This window comes from Schistocerca nitens, chromosome 3 (assembly GCF_023898315.1).
Source record: "Schistocerca nitens isolate TAMUIC-IGC-003100 chromosome 3, iqSchNite1.1, whole genome shotgun sequence".
Taxonomy (NCBI): domain Eukaryota; kingdom Metazoa; phylum Arthropoda; class Insecta; order Orthoptera; family Acrididae; genus Schistocerca; species Schistocerca nitens.
The window spans coordinates 153,308,104-153,322,334 of NC_064616.1; the positions used below are offsets into that span (position 1 = coordinate 153,308,104).

Genomic DNA, 14,231 nt, shown 5'->3' on the forward strand with positions numbered 1-14,231 from the left:
GTCATTATTTCGCATGAAAATAATTTGGCTTTCCGTGAAATATTTAATATTCTCAGAAAGGTGAAATTTTGCTTCTCATTATTTGTAGGTTGTAATTATTGTAGTCAGAGTGGCTCCTTTACCACTAAGTAAGATGTTATTCTTTTATTTGGTTTATATACAGCAACTTTTCTTTCATTTTGTCGTTCCTTTTTAGAAGATGTGTTTTCATTTTTCCATTGGCTCCTAGCGTTTATTGTGTTCTCCCTATTGTGCCCTGTCTTACGGCATATCTAAGGCATTCCGAAATTTATGGCGGTAGACCATCTACATCTGTTGTCGTAACGTGAACTCCTTGACTCTACATGATTTAGGAAACTCTAGTGTATAATTATTGGGTGTCACACATACATTGATTTCAATAGTTTCTAGTTTTCCTGGTTTCTTTACTGTGGTGGAGCTGTGATTTTAAAAACGTGGACTCCTTTTCCCCGAGGTGATAGTGCATTTCCCATTGTGGCCACGACGATTTGGCTATCAATAGTTTGGTTACAATCACATGAAGCTTGTCTCGTGAAGCAACCTGCTACCACACAGTTACGTAACTAATTGTTGTCCAACTGAGAGCGTGTGCCATCTCTATCGGTCTCGGACGCAACACAGTCTTCTCAGTCGACAAAAAATACGCGGAGTGTAACAGTATATACAGTTTGTAGCAATATATACAGAGTGGAAAAAACATATACAATCGAGCTGACACATGGTAGGGGGAAATATGTTATGATGACTCGGATCGAGGAATGCATTATTTTCGTGTTCCAACTCATTTTCTACAACTCTTCATAGCACATTAATGAAAACACAAAGAAATAGAACTTCGGGTCTTTCAGCAGTCAACAATCTCTTTCTTTCACGAAATGTTCAAAATGCCCTTGACTAACACTGATACATACTATCTTGACAAAATTTGGTATGTTAAGAGAACTGGCTATAGTAAAATTGTAAGGTTTATAATTTAAACTGCAACCAGCCACAAGTCTGGTTCAAAAAGTAAATTTAATGCAAACCATTACCGGTTTCGAATTTTATTAGAAATCCATCTCCAAATGGCTCTTACAGGTTTCCTTTCTTTATTGCTAGGGCCTCGCTTTGTATTCGTTAATGTTATGGTCACAGACAGGCCATTCGGGCCCAAGAGACCTCCGTGTCATCAATTGACAACGGCGTCTTTGGATAGATGTGGTCAACACACCACGATCCTGATGTTTGCCAGGTTTCTTGACTTGGAACTCGTACTAATCAATCGAGTGGCTCCTCAGGCTCAGTGCAATCCGTACTAGTCCTCCCACGATGGTAAAATCCCTGACAGTACTGCAAATCAAACCCGCGTCTAGCATATGGAAGTGAGCCGCACTGACGTCTCAGCTTCGGAGACGGACTAATGGTGTGATGAATTGAGACAAACAGAATGTTTTTTGTTGTTAATTTGCTAAAGCGGCAAGAGATGTTTTTCCTTTTTACCGTCATAGAAACAGGGGGTAGTAATCTTTAAGTTATGAAACATTAAGTGTGGCAAAACTTGTTTGGTGGGTGTTTCTGTGCGATGAATTCGTCCTGTATTTGTGTTCCTCAATATGAACTTATAAATTTAAAACTTTTACACATGTACTATGCGCGTGCCATTTAATTCCCTGTAGGCTACTATAACACACTCTGTTTTATGATTTATGGCAGCATACATGCTCAGTATTTTGAAAACATGGCATAGCGTCACTTGAGTAACAAAAACAGCAGTTGAAAAGATGTAAGGGTAGTAAATACGTTAAGTTAAAAATGCTTTAAAGAGTGTATGGGCGTAGTAAAACATGTCTTTGGTAGAGAAATTAATTTGAAAGGCGAAAACAGAATAAAAATTATGGACGGTAAATTCTAATATGGCATTCAACTGAATGGCTAAAATTAGACAAACAAACACTATATGTAAACAATGAAATTTTTATAAACCTATCTAATCAGATGTAATATGTGTTATATGGTGAAAAGAGTAGTGTTTTGTACATCGAACAGTACCAGTACTGGGTATGGGTTCTGGATGACCAATACTGTGTAAAACAGAACAGCACGATAAAATATGTTTTTACCTTGATTTGTTGTTATAGTGATGAAACTGAATGCACAAATCGAATCAAAAATTGCACTGTGTAGTATACATAGTATTATGGTAAGTTGTATTACATTGATTAGCTAGTTATAAAGTAAGAGATATTCTGTAATGTCAGTACATTGAACAGAATCAACAATAAACATTAGATGACGACACAGTAGATAGTACAAAAGTACAAGAAGATATGTTTTCTCTTGGTTACAGTGATAAACTGAGTTTGAAACTCGAATACAGAGTTGCGTTCTAATTTATGAATAGTAGTATGACGTATTTTACTGATTAGCCTTTTACAGTCTAAGAAATAAGCTGTACCATTTTTATATATCCGACTATGGATATCACACAAATGATTTCATTAAAATGTAGCTATAGACCATACAAAATGGAAAGAAAAAAATGAAGCAACATTCAAGTTGCAGTATGGCGATCTCAAACAGCGGAAGTATTATGTTGGTTTATAACACGAGAAGACCTCTTGAAAGTTATTAGGAAGTGATGGTGGCTCAATCTATTTGACATTTAGAATTGGATCAGGAAAGGTCCTATTACATATATGGGCCTCTATTTCCTCTAGAAGGTTCATTGTAGTACACTTTACAGTAAGTTACAAAATGTGCATGCTGCTTTCCACGCTATAGGAAGTATCATTATTTTCTTCAAGATGGGTGGCTATAGCTGATTTCTTCGAGTTAATCAGGCATAGAGCATCAAGGTGTTGCTCAAACGCCGGCCAGGGTGGCCGTGCGGTTCTAGGCGCTACAGTCTGGAACCACGTGACCGCTACGGTCGCAGGTTCGAATCCTGCCTCGGGTATGGATGTGTGTGATGTCCTTAGGTTAGTTAAGTTTAAGTAGTTCTAGGTGACTGATGACCTCAGAAGTTAAGTCCCATAGTGCTCAGAGCCATTTGAACCATTTGTTTCTCAAACAGGGTTTCAAAAGCTTTTGCTATTGGTCCGCAGAAGTATTTTTGGACAGTTATTACAGTTCAGTTTATAAATTTCTGACATGTTTCTGTGGATACTAATGCGTGGGAGTGTGTGGACTACTCTTAAACAGAGCAGTGGTGCAACCCATACTTGAGTACTGCTCTAATTTTCTGATCCCCAAATCCTAGTTGAATTAAGGAGCTTCTAGACTTGTTACATGTACCTTCGAAGAACACTAAGTATTACGGACGTGCTTCGAGAATTGAAGTGAGAATTCTTGGAGGGAAGGTAATATTGTTTACGAGTAACACAAGTGGGAAAATTTAGAGAACCAGGGCTTGAAGCTGGCTGCAGAACAATTCTGCTGCCGCCAAGGTACATTTCGCGTAAAGGCCACCAATATATTTTGTTGACACTCATCTACATGGCGAGAAGTGGCCATTGTAATAACATGAGAGAGGTAAGAACTCACAAGGAAAGATTTAAGTCTTATCCCGGGAGCTGTTATAGAGTGAAACAGTAGGGAAAAAATGTGGTTCGATGAAACCTGTGCCAGAAACTTAAGTGTGAAATGCAGAGTAGTTATGTTGATGTAGACGTAGATAAGAGAAATAAGGGCTCGTATGGAGGAATATAGACAGTCGTTTTTCCCTCGTTATACACTGACCGAAAAAAATCGGAACACCAAAAAGTAATTAATGTAGACTAATGAAATTTCAGGAATGCATCTGTCTAGGCAACATATTAAGTGATTAACATTGCAAGCTCACAGGTCAATGTACCTTCAAGATAAGCCATTGCGAATGTTATGCTCGTACATTAATAACCGGTGTAACCGCCAGAACGTCGAATGCAAGCATGCAAACGTGCGTGCATTGTGTTGTACAGCTGCCGGATGTTAGTTTGTGGGATGGAGTTCCGCGCCTGTTGCACTTGGTCAATACAAGGACGTTTAATGCTGGTTTTGGATGACGCTGAAGTTGTTACCCGATGATGTCCCATATGTGCTCGATTTGTAACTTTTTCTACTAATTGTTACACTATTTGTTTAGCTATGCAATTTTTTTAAACGGACAAAAAATTGTTAATAACTCACAGGAAATTGTGTATAGTTGTAACAATGACCCTTATATTGCCAGTTAGCGCTATCAGCATCAAAAATAATTGGAAAAATTTTGAGAACAGTTATGTGACTTTTCCTATTCTGCATCGCAGTGTAATCTACTAGACAGACTAAACTAAGGAACTAAACTAAAAAAAAAATATTACAAAAATACCGTTAATATATTCATAAAGAAAAAATTTCAGGTTTTTTTTTGTAGTCACTGAATTCATGCACGACGTCTTTCCAAACTATATTAGAAACCGTAATGCTGTAGAATTCATAAAACACTCAAATAAAAAAACTATTCATTTTCCTCATTACTCACTTGATAGTTTTCTAATAATATTGGTGTTTAGGTGGTAACTGTTTCATATTACTTATTTTGTCTGGATAGTAGGATGTGGTGGATCATATTTTCTTACTAGCTGTAAAATAAGATAGTAGGCATTGCCTGTCTACCTCTTTTTCGGAGTGAAACATTTAAAAAGTCAATATTTACTTGATATTTGACATTCATTGAGATGTGGATTATGTGTTTTCATTTAACGCACATATCTTGTTTCAAGTTGATGTCTTGACAATTATAACAGTTTTTTCTTGTTGCTCTTAGTGTTTTCTTTCGTTGCAACTTAAAACAAAACAATGACTAACAATCTTGCAGGTGTTTCTCGACATATATCACACTGCATTTATATATTTCTAACACTGAAGTATCCTCAAACAAATTCTGCGTCTAAAACTTCTTGAGCTAAACCTGTGGCCACATCATGCTAAGCGACACTTGCGGTGTCTTCAACACTGGACGTATCCCCTGGTGCATATTCAGGATCTCCATCACTGTCATCAATAAACGGACCACTATTGTTGTTAACATCCTCGCCAAACGTCCACCTCTGTCCTCGGACGCAGAATTTTGACATCACTGACGTACTGATACTGTGGGATGGCACTGTTTTCATCCAAAGACCAGAACAGAAATATGGTAAATCAAACCAATCTATATAATCAACAAACGCTTTCTCGAGTTTCAAGTAGAACTACTTGTTGCTAGCAGGTAGTGCAGTTGAAACCAAAACAGACAGAGTAATCAGGCTGGTTTTTACTAAATTTAAATTTACTACTAATTCACTAACTTTCTTCCTCAGAGCACTTCAGTTCATAAATGTGTCAATCCACCATGTCATTGAATTCCGCATACCCTGAATCATCCCTTGGGTATTACGTCCTGTTTTGCAGCCTCCCAAAATACAGGTAGTAGTACTGTCTGAGTCTTACACTGGAGTTAGGTGCACATTAGCATCGAAATGCCCCATAAATAAAGGTCTAGTGGATAAGGTCCGGAGTACATGTAGGCTAGGAAACTGGCCAATCACTTTGAATCCATCTGTCACTGAATCTGTCAGTTATGAAGACGACGAGTACTGTCATAGATGTGAGGAGGAGCTTCAACGGGAAGAAGTACATATTTCATCATACTGATAAAGCCACATGCCAACACAAGAAAAAACCTGAGTTGCAATTTAGCGTTACCTTCGGTGAAAAAGAATATGAAACACTGGCGGTGAACCTTAAAATCACAACTTAGTACGACATAGCCGAGAGAAAATTTTGAGGACTTTGTAAACGAAAGAAATTTTAAACGGTATCATGGTCGCCTTTGACTGTAAAATTATTTTTTATATAAAATCCACTATAATAATTATAAATGTGTGGGACTTATCAAGTGAATTACTGCAAACAACAGAAACATAGCGTGTGTGCAGAACTGGATATGCATCATACCAAGTATATGGCAATTGTGTAATAAGGAGTAAAAAAAAATACAGAAATGATATAGTGCTCATATTGTGCTTCAAAAGATGTCGAGACTTTCAAAATATCTGACATACGTGTATTTCATCATCACTCATTGGAGGTTTAACTGAAAAAATGCGTATGCACTTATCGATAAAGTCACTGTTGCCTCAGTTGTGCTGTTATCTTTCATGGGGTAGTATCTGTTGAACATTGATACTTACATTGGTTTTCTTGAATAGCTGCGTGATTTCCTCTGACACCACCTCTAGATAATGAAGAAAGTTTAACTTAATTTTCTCGTACTTGACACTGTTTCTTTATAAAGTAATTACATCAGTGATAGCTTCATTCCTTGTTTTTAATTTCCTTTGTGACCATTTGAGCTGTAAAACATTTATTACCAGCCACGTACCAGGCGAGATGGGGCAGTAGTTAGCACATTGTTCTCGCATTCGGGAGGACGACGGTTCAAATCCATATCCAGCCATCGTGATGTAGATTTGCCGTGATTTCCCTAAATTGTTTAAGGCAAATGCAGGGATGGTTGCTTACTTGATTCGAGCTTGTGCTCCGTCTCTAATGAACCCGATTTGTACGGGAGGTTAAACAGTAATCTTCCTTGCACACAGTTTTAATCTGCCAGGAATTTTCAGTAATCTTTCTTCCTTCCTTCAGTAACAATGTCTTACAGAATAGCCAATTGTTTGCTATTGCCTCTTCATTTAGTCGAAGGCTGATAAGTCGGTGTATCTTTGAATTGAACAATTGTATTATTCTTTGACCTGTACTTTTCGTTGTCAATCAACAAACAAGAGTTAATTAGGCACATTTTGTTGAGCATTTAGTCAGTTGTGTCATTTGACTTTAATTCACAGTTTAATAGTAATCAGTCATGTTTGTGGAAGTTGTTGTTGTTGTTGTGGTGTTCAGTCCTGAGACTGGTTTGATGCAGCTCTCCATGCTACTCTATCCTGTGCAAGCTTCTTCATCTCCCAGTACCTACTGCAACCTACATCCTTCTGAATCTGCTTGGTGCATTCATCTCTTGGTCTCCCCCTACGATTTTTACCCTCCACGCTGCCCTCCAATACTAAATTGGTGATCCCTTGATGCCTCAGAACATGTCCTACCAACCGATCCCTTCTTCTAGTCAAGTTGTGCCACAAACTCCTCTTCTCCCCAATCCTATTCAGTACTCCTCATTAGTTATGTGATCTACCCATCTAATCTTCAGCATTCTTCTGTAGCACCACATTTCGAAAGCTTCTATTCTCTTCTTGTCCAAACTATTTACCGTCCATGTTTCACTTCCATACATGGCTACACTCCATACAAATACTTTCAGAAATGACTTCCTGACACTTAAATCTATACTCGATGTTAACAAATCTCTCTTCTTCAGAAACGCTTTCCTTGCCATTGCCAGTCTACATTTTATATCCTCTCTACTTCGACCATCATCAGTTATTTTGCTCCCCAAATAGCAAAACTCCTTTACTACTTCAAGTGTCTCCTTTCCTAATCTAATACCCTCAACATCACCCGACATAATTCGACTACATTCCATTATCCTCGTTTTGCTTTTGTTGATGTTCATCTTATATCCTCTTTTCAAGGCACCATCCATTCCGTTCAACTGCTCTTCCAAGTCCTTTGCTGTCTCTGACAGAATTACAATGTCATCGGCGAACCTCAAAGTTTTTATTTCTTCTCCATGAATTTTAATACCTACTCCGAATTTTTATTTTGTTTCCTTTACTGCTTGCTCAATATACAGATTGAATAACATCGGGGAGAGGCTACAACCCTGTCTTACTCCCTTCCCAACCACTGCTTCCCTTTCATGTCCCTCGATTCTTATAACTGCCATCTGGTTTCTGTACAAATTGTAAATAGCCTTTCGCTCCCTGTGGAAGTTAAGATAAATAAATGTTATTGGTTGCCGACAACCGTGTAAGCTGATAACGAATCCAGTGAAGAAAATAAGTTACAGCTTCATTTACAGCATCGAAACACACAATTTATAGCTTATTTCTGTGAAAAGCACTGGATCTTCTGAACAATGTTAACGACGTATGTATATTTTCCATAAAAGTAGTGAGAAAAAGAGTGACGCAGTTTGTAGTTCAACACCAATCTGAGTGAGCTTACGGTAGCGATGCCTGCCTTAAATGACGTTAACACTAAACAACGAAAATGCGCAGTTTTAGAATACAGTATAAAAGGAACGCAACTGTGCTCATCTTCACTTGACGCAGCACCTAAGCGTTGCAAGGAGATGACTGTTGGCCTGGCTGTAATAACACGTACACACAAGCGCGCAGCGCCTGGGACTTCCCAGCAGCGGAAGCAAGTCTCCCGTCCCCCCTCCACGGCTCCTGGGACCACAAACGAAATTCCCCTCCAAGAATATGACATCAGTTCATTGATATATAAAATTGTGGGAGGAGGAGGAAGCGAAACGGGCTGTGAATGGATGGGCGGAAAGGGGGGTTGGTCTCGTTTGAATGCGGCGTAGCAGGAAGCGGATGAAGACATCTCGAGTAACCTGCCGCCTTGCTCAGGTTGCAGGCGCGCAGTTGGCTGCAGCGAACACCTCACCGGCACACTGTTGCAGGTTCCGCACAAGCTGCAGGGAGGGCTACAAACCCTCGTAATGTACGTGGTTTGGAAGACGTGTAACAGAACAATGTATTAACTCTTTCAGTCGTACAAAATGACCTTCGACTGGTACAAATTTCTATGACAACAGTAGCAAAGTTTTGATGGATAAGCAGTATGCTACAGATAAGACGCGAGATCAATTTTCCACTCGTAAATCTTCACATAGATATCAGTTGGTTTCCTACATGGGACTAAAAGTGTCGGTATAAGTCTATTCGGGAACAGAAGATTTTCAACGGACCACACAAAGGACCATACAGCAACGGCCAATCCAGTGTGTCTGAAACTCAGACGATACGTTTAGTGCCACTTTCATTCCTAGTTATCGAACTATAACAAAATTTGTTGATGAGTCTGAAAATGTTCGAAGACTGCTTATTGGAAATAAATAAAAAATTTGTGACAGGTTGTAGTTATCTGTATTGGTATTCAACACCGACGTTTTGCGTCGGAATACGTGCTATAGGCTGTATTTGTTTGGATCGACTCAATCTACACATCTCAAAAACGAAACTTGCAAATATCTTCCCTAACACAGGAGAAGATTGGGAGAAACACTTCGTACAAAAAGTCTTTTAGTAAGGTAGGAAACTTGGACTGGACTTCCAGACCTTCTAGCTGTTTTTAGCCACTTCAAACATGACCCGTTTTCTCTAGTGATTTGGGCTCAAAAGTGCTATCTTGTACATACTCAGCCCAATGACATCGCGGAAAAGTCAATATTATTCAACTCACACACGTTGGACGATGGCTTTTCTGTAATACTGTACCATTTGTAACTCGCCTTATGACATGCTGGGTGGCTGTTGTGAACCAAAATCATATAACAATCTTATTGTCAGAGTTTCAAACCGTTTCTCCTTAAGTGGGACAGGGTGCACGTTTTGTTATACATTTTTGGGGCTGAATATCTGTTTCTCCTTTAATAGAACCGTGGACGTACATTTCAACCAATAGGTTTTGTTGATATCCATTTAGCATACGTAAGTCAGCTGATTTATTGTCAAATTCAGTAAGAAAGACTTTATTAGTGAATGATCTGCGTACATTACTGTTCATAAACATTTTATCTCACAGTGATTATCGTTACCGCATATGAATACTTCAGACTTTATTCTTTACATGCAAGTTGCATATTACATCGTAATTTGTGAAAGTATGTGTCACAATTGGAAATATTGAATTTAAAATGTTAATTCACAATGAAACAAAATGTGAACTCATAGTGAAACAAAATGACAAACGATCTTTACTCCAAAGGGCGTTCAAAAAGTTTTGCACAGTCGTCTCTAACTTTTATTTACACATGAGCCATAATGGACCGTGAAGTAGATGTCAGGTTGCGACAACGGTCGGTGATGGAGTTCCTCTTGAAGACCGGCGATGACTCTGCCACATCGATTCACAGGAAGTTGCTCCCTGTTTATGAGGAGGACACAGTGGATCGCAGCAGTATCCAGCGGTGGTTACAGAGGAGTAAAGAAGGTGATTTCTCTCAACTGAACAATCCACGATGCGGTAGACCATCGACGGCAGTGAGCGATGTGAATAAGGAGACCATTGATCAAATCAACCAAAATGACAGATGTGTGACGACACGACAGCTTGCTGAAATGACTCATTTGTCATTAGGTAGTGTGGTACCGCTTGTACAGTCACTAGGGTACAGAAAAATCTGTGCACGTTGGGTGCCGAAATTATTGGCAAGAGAAATGAAAACGATGAGGAAGAATGTGTGCGAGGGTCTCATGAAGACCCTTACCGAAGAGTGGAAACAGTGTTTTGACGGCGTCATTACCCAGGACGAAACAAGGTTATTTTTATCCAAACCTGAGAGCAAAACCCAATCCATGGAGTGGCTTCATCCCGGTTCCTCTCGGAAGAAGAAACCAAGACTTTCACGAACAGCAGGTTAAAATGGCTCTGAGCACTATGGGACTTAACATCTGAGGTCATCAGTCCCCTAGAACTTAGAACTACTTAAACCTAACTAATCTAAGGACATCACACACATCCATGCCCGACGAACAGCAGGCCTCCTTCTTCTGGGATCAGTGTGGTGTCATTTTCATTGACTTTTTGGAATCTGGCAGGGTCAGCTCATCAGACTACACTGTGACAATGCCAAACCCCATACAGCCCTTATGACACAGGAGAAAATCAGGAAAATGGGTTGGAAAATTGTTCCTCATCCTCCCTACAGTTCGGACTTGGTTCCGTCTGATTCTTACCAGTTTGGTCGTCTAAAGGCCCACCTGCACGGTAAAACATTTGATAGTGAGAAAGGCCTTGTTTCCTGTGTCAAGCGATGATGTAAAAGTCAATCCCCAGAATTTTACCAAAGTGCATTTACATCATGGAAAGAGCGCTGGACCAGATGCGTCACAGATGATGGAGGCTACATTGAGTAGGCTCAATTTATAGCTGAATTTTCCCAGTCTGTTCGCAAAAATGTCAATCTCCTCCGTCAAAAAACAAAAAAAATTAGATACGACTGAACAAAACTTTTTGAACCCTCTTCGTGCTTTCCTAAATTCAGTCACAAATAACTCTCTCTCCATCGATCATTTTCTTTGTGTTTGATGGTGCTCGACACTTTTCGAAGGTGTAGTCTTCTATCTAGGTATGTTTAACTGTCTGTATCTTAAAGCATTTATGAAAAACGAACCTTAAGGACAACGAACAAGACGTGTGAATAATTCTGAAAATTTTAAAGACAAAAAAACACCTTACAAGTTGGCAACAACTCCACAACAAGAGAAACATTTAACACGTTTCTTGGCAAAACGCGATATCTGCCAAATGATGAAGAGAAAAGACTCTCAAATCCCTCTACAAAGGGGAGATCATGCTGCCAGACTCATAGCTAGCTCAATAAATAATAGCCCAAGAAACAATAAAGGAAGTACGTGAATTTGAACACTTCTCACATTGTAATGCTCTGTCTCGGAGCGGGACTCGAAGTGATGCCGGTCTTTATGGGGAGGTGTTCTATCATCTGCACACTGCGATGTGCACTTTAGAGGAAGTTTTGTCGTGTCATTCTTGAACCTGTATGAAACGTCAAATAACAGTCTTCTGGACATGTATCAAAGTATCAGTAATGTCAGAAGAAAAGTATGCGAGGCATCAGAAGATCAGGAACAGAACCAAATGTAACCTGAGATGCAAAACAAGAATACTGTGCCTTTATCTACCGAGAGTCATTTGCGATGTATATGGCTAATTTTGTTTCATAATTCTTCATTCTAGATGTGATCAACTTTTCTCTTCCCTGATTGTTCTCAGTTAAGCCATTTAGTGTCACACCATCCACATTTATTCTGCTGACACTAAGACCCTTACACAACAGAATTATTTACAGTTATCTAAAACGAGCTAAATGTTATAATTACGAGTGGTGAAAATCACATTTCACTGACCTTAATACTTCATCCATTTCTGTTTTTCCTTTTGCTGTTTGAAGTGCAGTCAGTACTGGTTGAGTGCTAGAGCTGTATTCTGATGACCCATTTCCAGAGGTGCTCCTGAAAATCAAGGCAAAATATTTAAGCTTATCTTGATGAAGTTGTTCTGTCATATCAGAAAATTCTAATTGTTCCATACTAAAAGTCTTCTGCACAACATTTTATATATTTACAAATAGTATAAAATAAGAGCGAAGTTTGGGGTGCATTCTTACAGATAAGATCTACACTTCAGTCTTAGCTTCATTTCTTATTGTTAGTCTAAGTCTAAAGTGAGGTTTGTGCTCTCGGAATAGGTGGGGCCGCCAATTTATGTACAAGGGGGAGATGAGTCCCTTCTCTTTCTGCTATCTGTTTGTGTTGTGTCAGACATGCAGTTGCGTAGCATGGAAGACAGGCGAGCGTCTTTATGGATGTATATGAAAATGAGTGAGAAGAAAAGTATGGTCGGTGTGTTTCAGCGACATTTTCACGAACACACATACTGGGACCAGTCCAGTCCAAATGAAACCAAGTACGTTATTCTAGGAATGGGTGATTCTCACTTTTGCAGAACACCAATTTATCTCGATTTTCTTGGTCAAACATATTCAGTGGCCATGTGTCGACCTCTGTAGCTCACATATTATATATACGAAAATATTAAACATTCGAACGAATTTCTCCCAAAGAGAAATCTCATAGCATCGCGAGAGTGTCTCCGTGGTCAACAGGAAACAGTGTCATGTTAGGATTTTAGATCTGGGGAAATAGGCAGCCCATTACCAGTGAAAGGTCGACATCCGTGTTCGATTCCTGCTCCGGCGTGGAATTTTACCTTGTCCGGATGTCCGTTACTCCCTATACCCGAATGAACAATAAACAAATATCGTCTTTAGGGAACATACCTTCAAAGAGATTACTAGGGGTATTTTCTTCTTCTTCTAGCTTCGTTCTGATTATACCCATGCTGCCCAATGGCCGTAGTGATAAAACTAACGCCGGCCGCTGTGTTCGAGCGGTTCTAGGCGCTTCAGTCCGGAACCACGAGGCTGCTACGGTTGCAGGTTCGAATCCTGCCTCGGGCACGGATGTGTGTGATGTCCTTAGGTTAGTTAGGTTTAAGTAGTTCTAAGTTCTAGGGGACTTATGACCACAGCAGTTGAGTCCCATAGTGCTCAGAGCCATTTTTTTTGTCCTTAGGTTAGTCAGGTTTAAGTAGTTCTAAGTCTACGGGACTAAATCTTTCACATTCTGAATGTGGCAGGAGTAAAACACAGGGAGCGAAACGCTATTTACAATTTGTACAGAAACCAGATGGCAGTTATAAGAGTCGACGGGCATGAAAGGGAAGCAGTGGTTGGGAAGGGAGAGAGACAGGATAGTAGCCTATCCCCGATGTTATTCAATCTGTGTATTGAGCAAGCTGTAAAGGAAACAAAAGAAAAATTCGGAGTAGGAATTAAAATCCATGGAGAAAAAATAAAAACTTTCAGGTTCGCAGATGACATTGTAATTCTGTCAGAGACAGCAAAGGACCTGGAAGAGCAGCTGAACGGAATGGACAGTGTGTTGGAAGGAGGGTATAAGATGAACACCAACAAAAGCAAAACGAGGATAATGGAATGTAGTCGAATTAAATCGGGTGCTGCTGCGGGAATTAGATTAGGAAATGAAACGCATAAAGTAGTAAATGAGTTTTGCTACTTGGGGAGCAAAATAACTGATGATGGTCGAAGTAGAGAGGATATAAAATGTAGACTGGCAATGGCAAGAAAAGCGTTTCTAAGGAAGAGAGATTTGTCAACATCGAGTATAGATTTAAGTGTCAGGAAGTCGTTTCTGGAAGTATTTGTATGGAGTGTAGCCATGTATGGAAGTGAAACATAGACGATAAATACTTTAGACAAGAAGAGAATAGAAGCTTTCGAAATATGGTGCTACAGAAGAATGCTGAAGATTAGATGGGTAGATCTCATAACTAATGAGGAGGTACTGAATAGAATTGGGGAGAAGAGAAATTTGTGGCACAACTTTACTAGAAGAAAGGATCGGTTGGCAGGGCATATTCTGAGGCATCAAGGGATCACCAATTTAGTATTGGAGGGCAGCGTGGAGGGTAAAAATCGTAGAGGGAGACCAAGAGAT

General features: G+C 39.5%; 1 protein-coding gene across 2 annotated transcripts in view; it reads right to left on the reverse strand.

The window, feature by feature from the left end:
* LOC126248096 (neurogenic locus protein delta) overlaps positions 1 to 14,231 on the reverse strand; it is a 1,462,003-nt gene that overhangs the window by 667,816 nt on the left and 779,956 nt on the right. For both annotated transcript variants that reach the window (XM_049948762.1, XM_049948763.1), the window contains exon 3: positions 12,060 to 12,164. The gene's annotated coding sequence lies outside the window, so the exon portion shown is untranslated. The remainder of the gene's footprint in view (positions 1 to 12,059; positions 12,165 to 14,231) is intronic.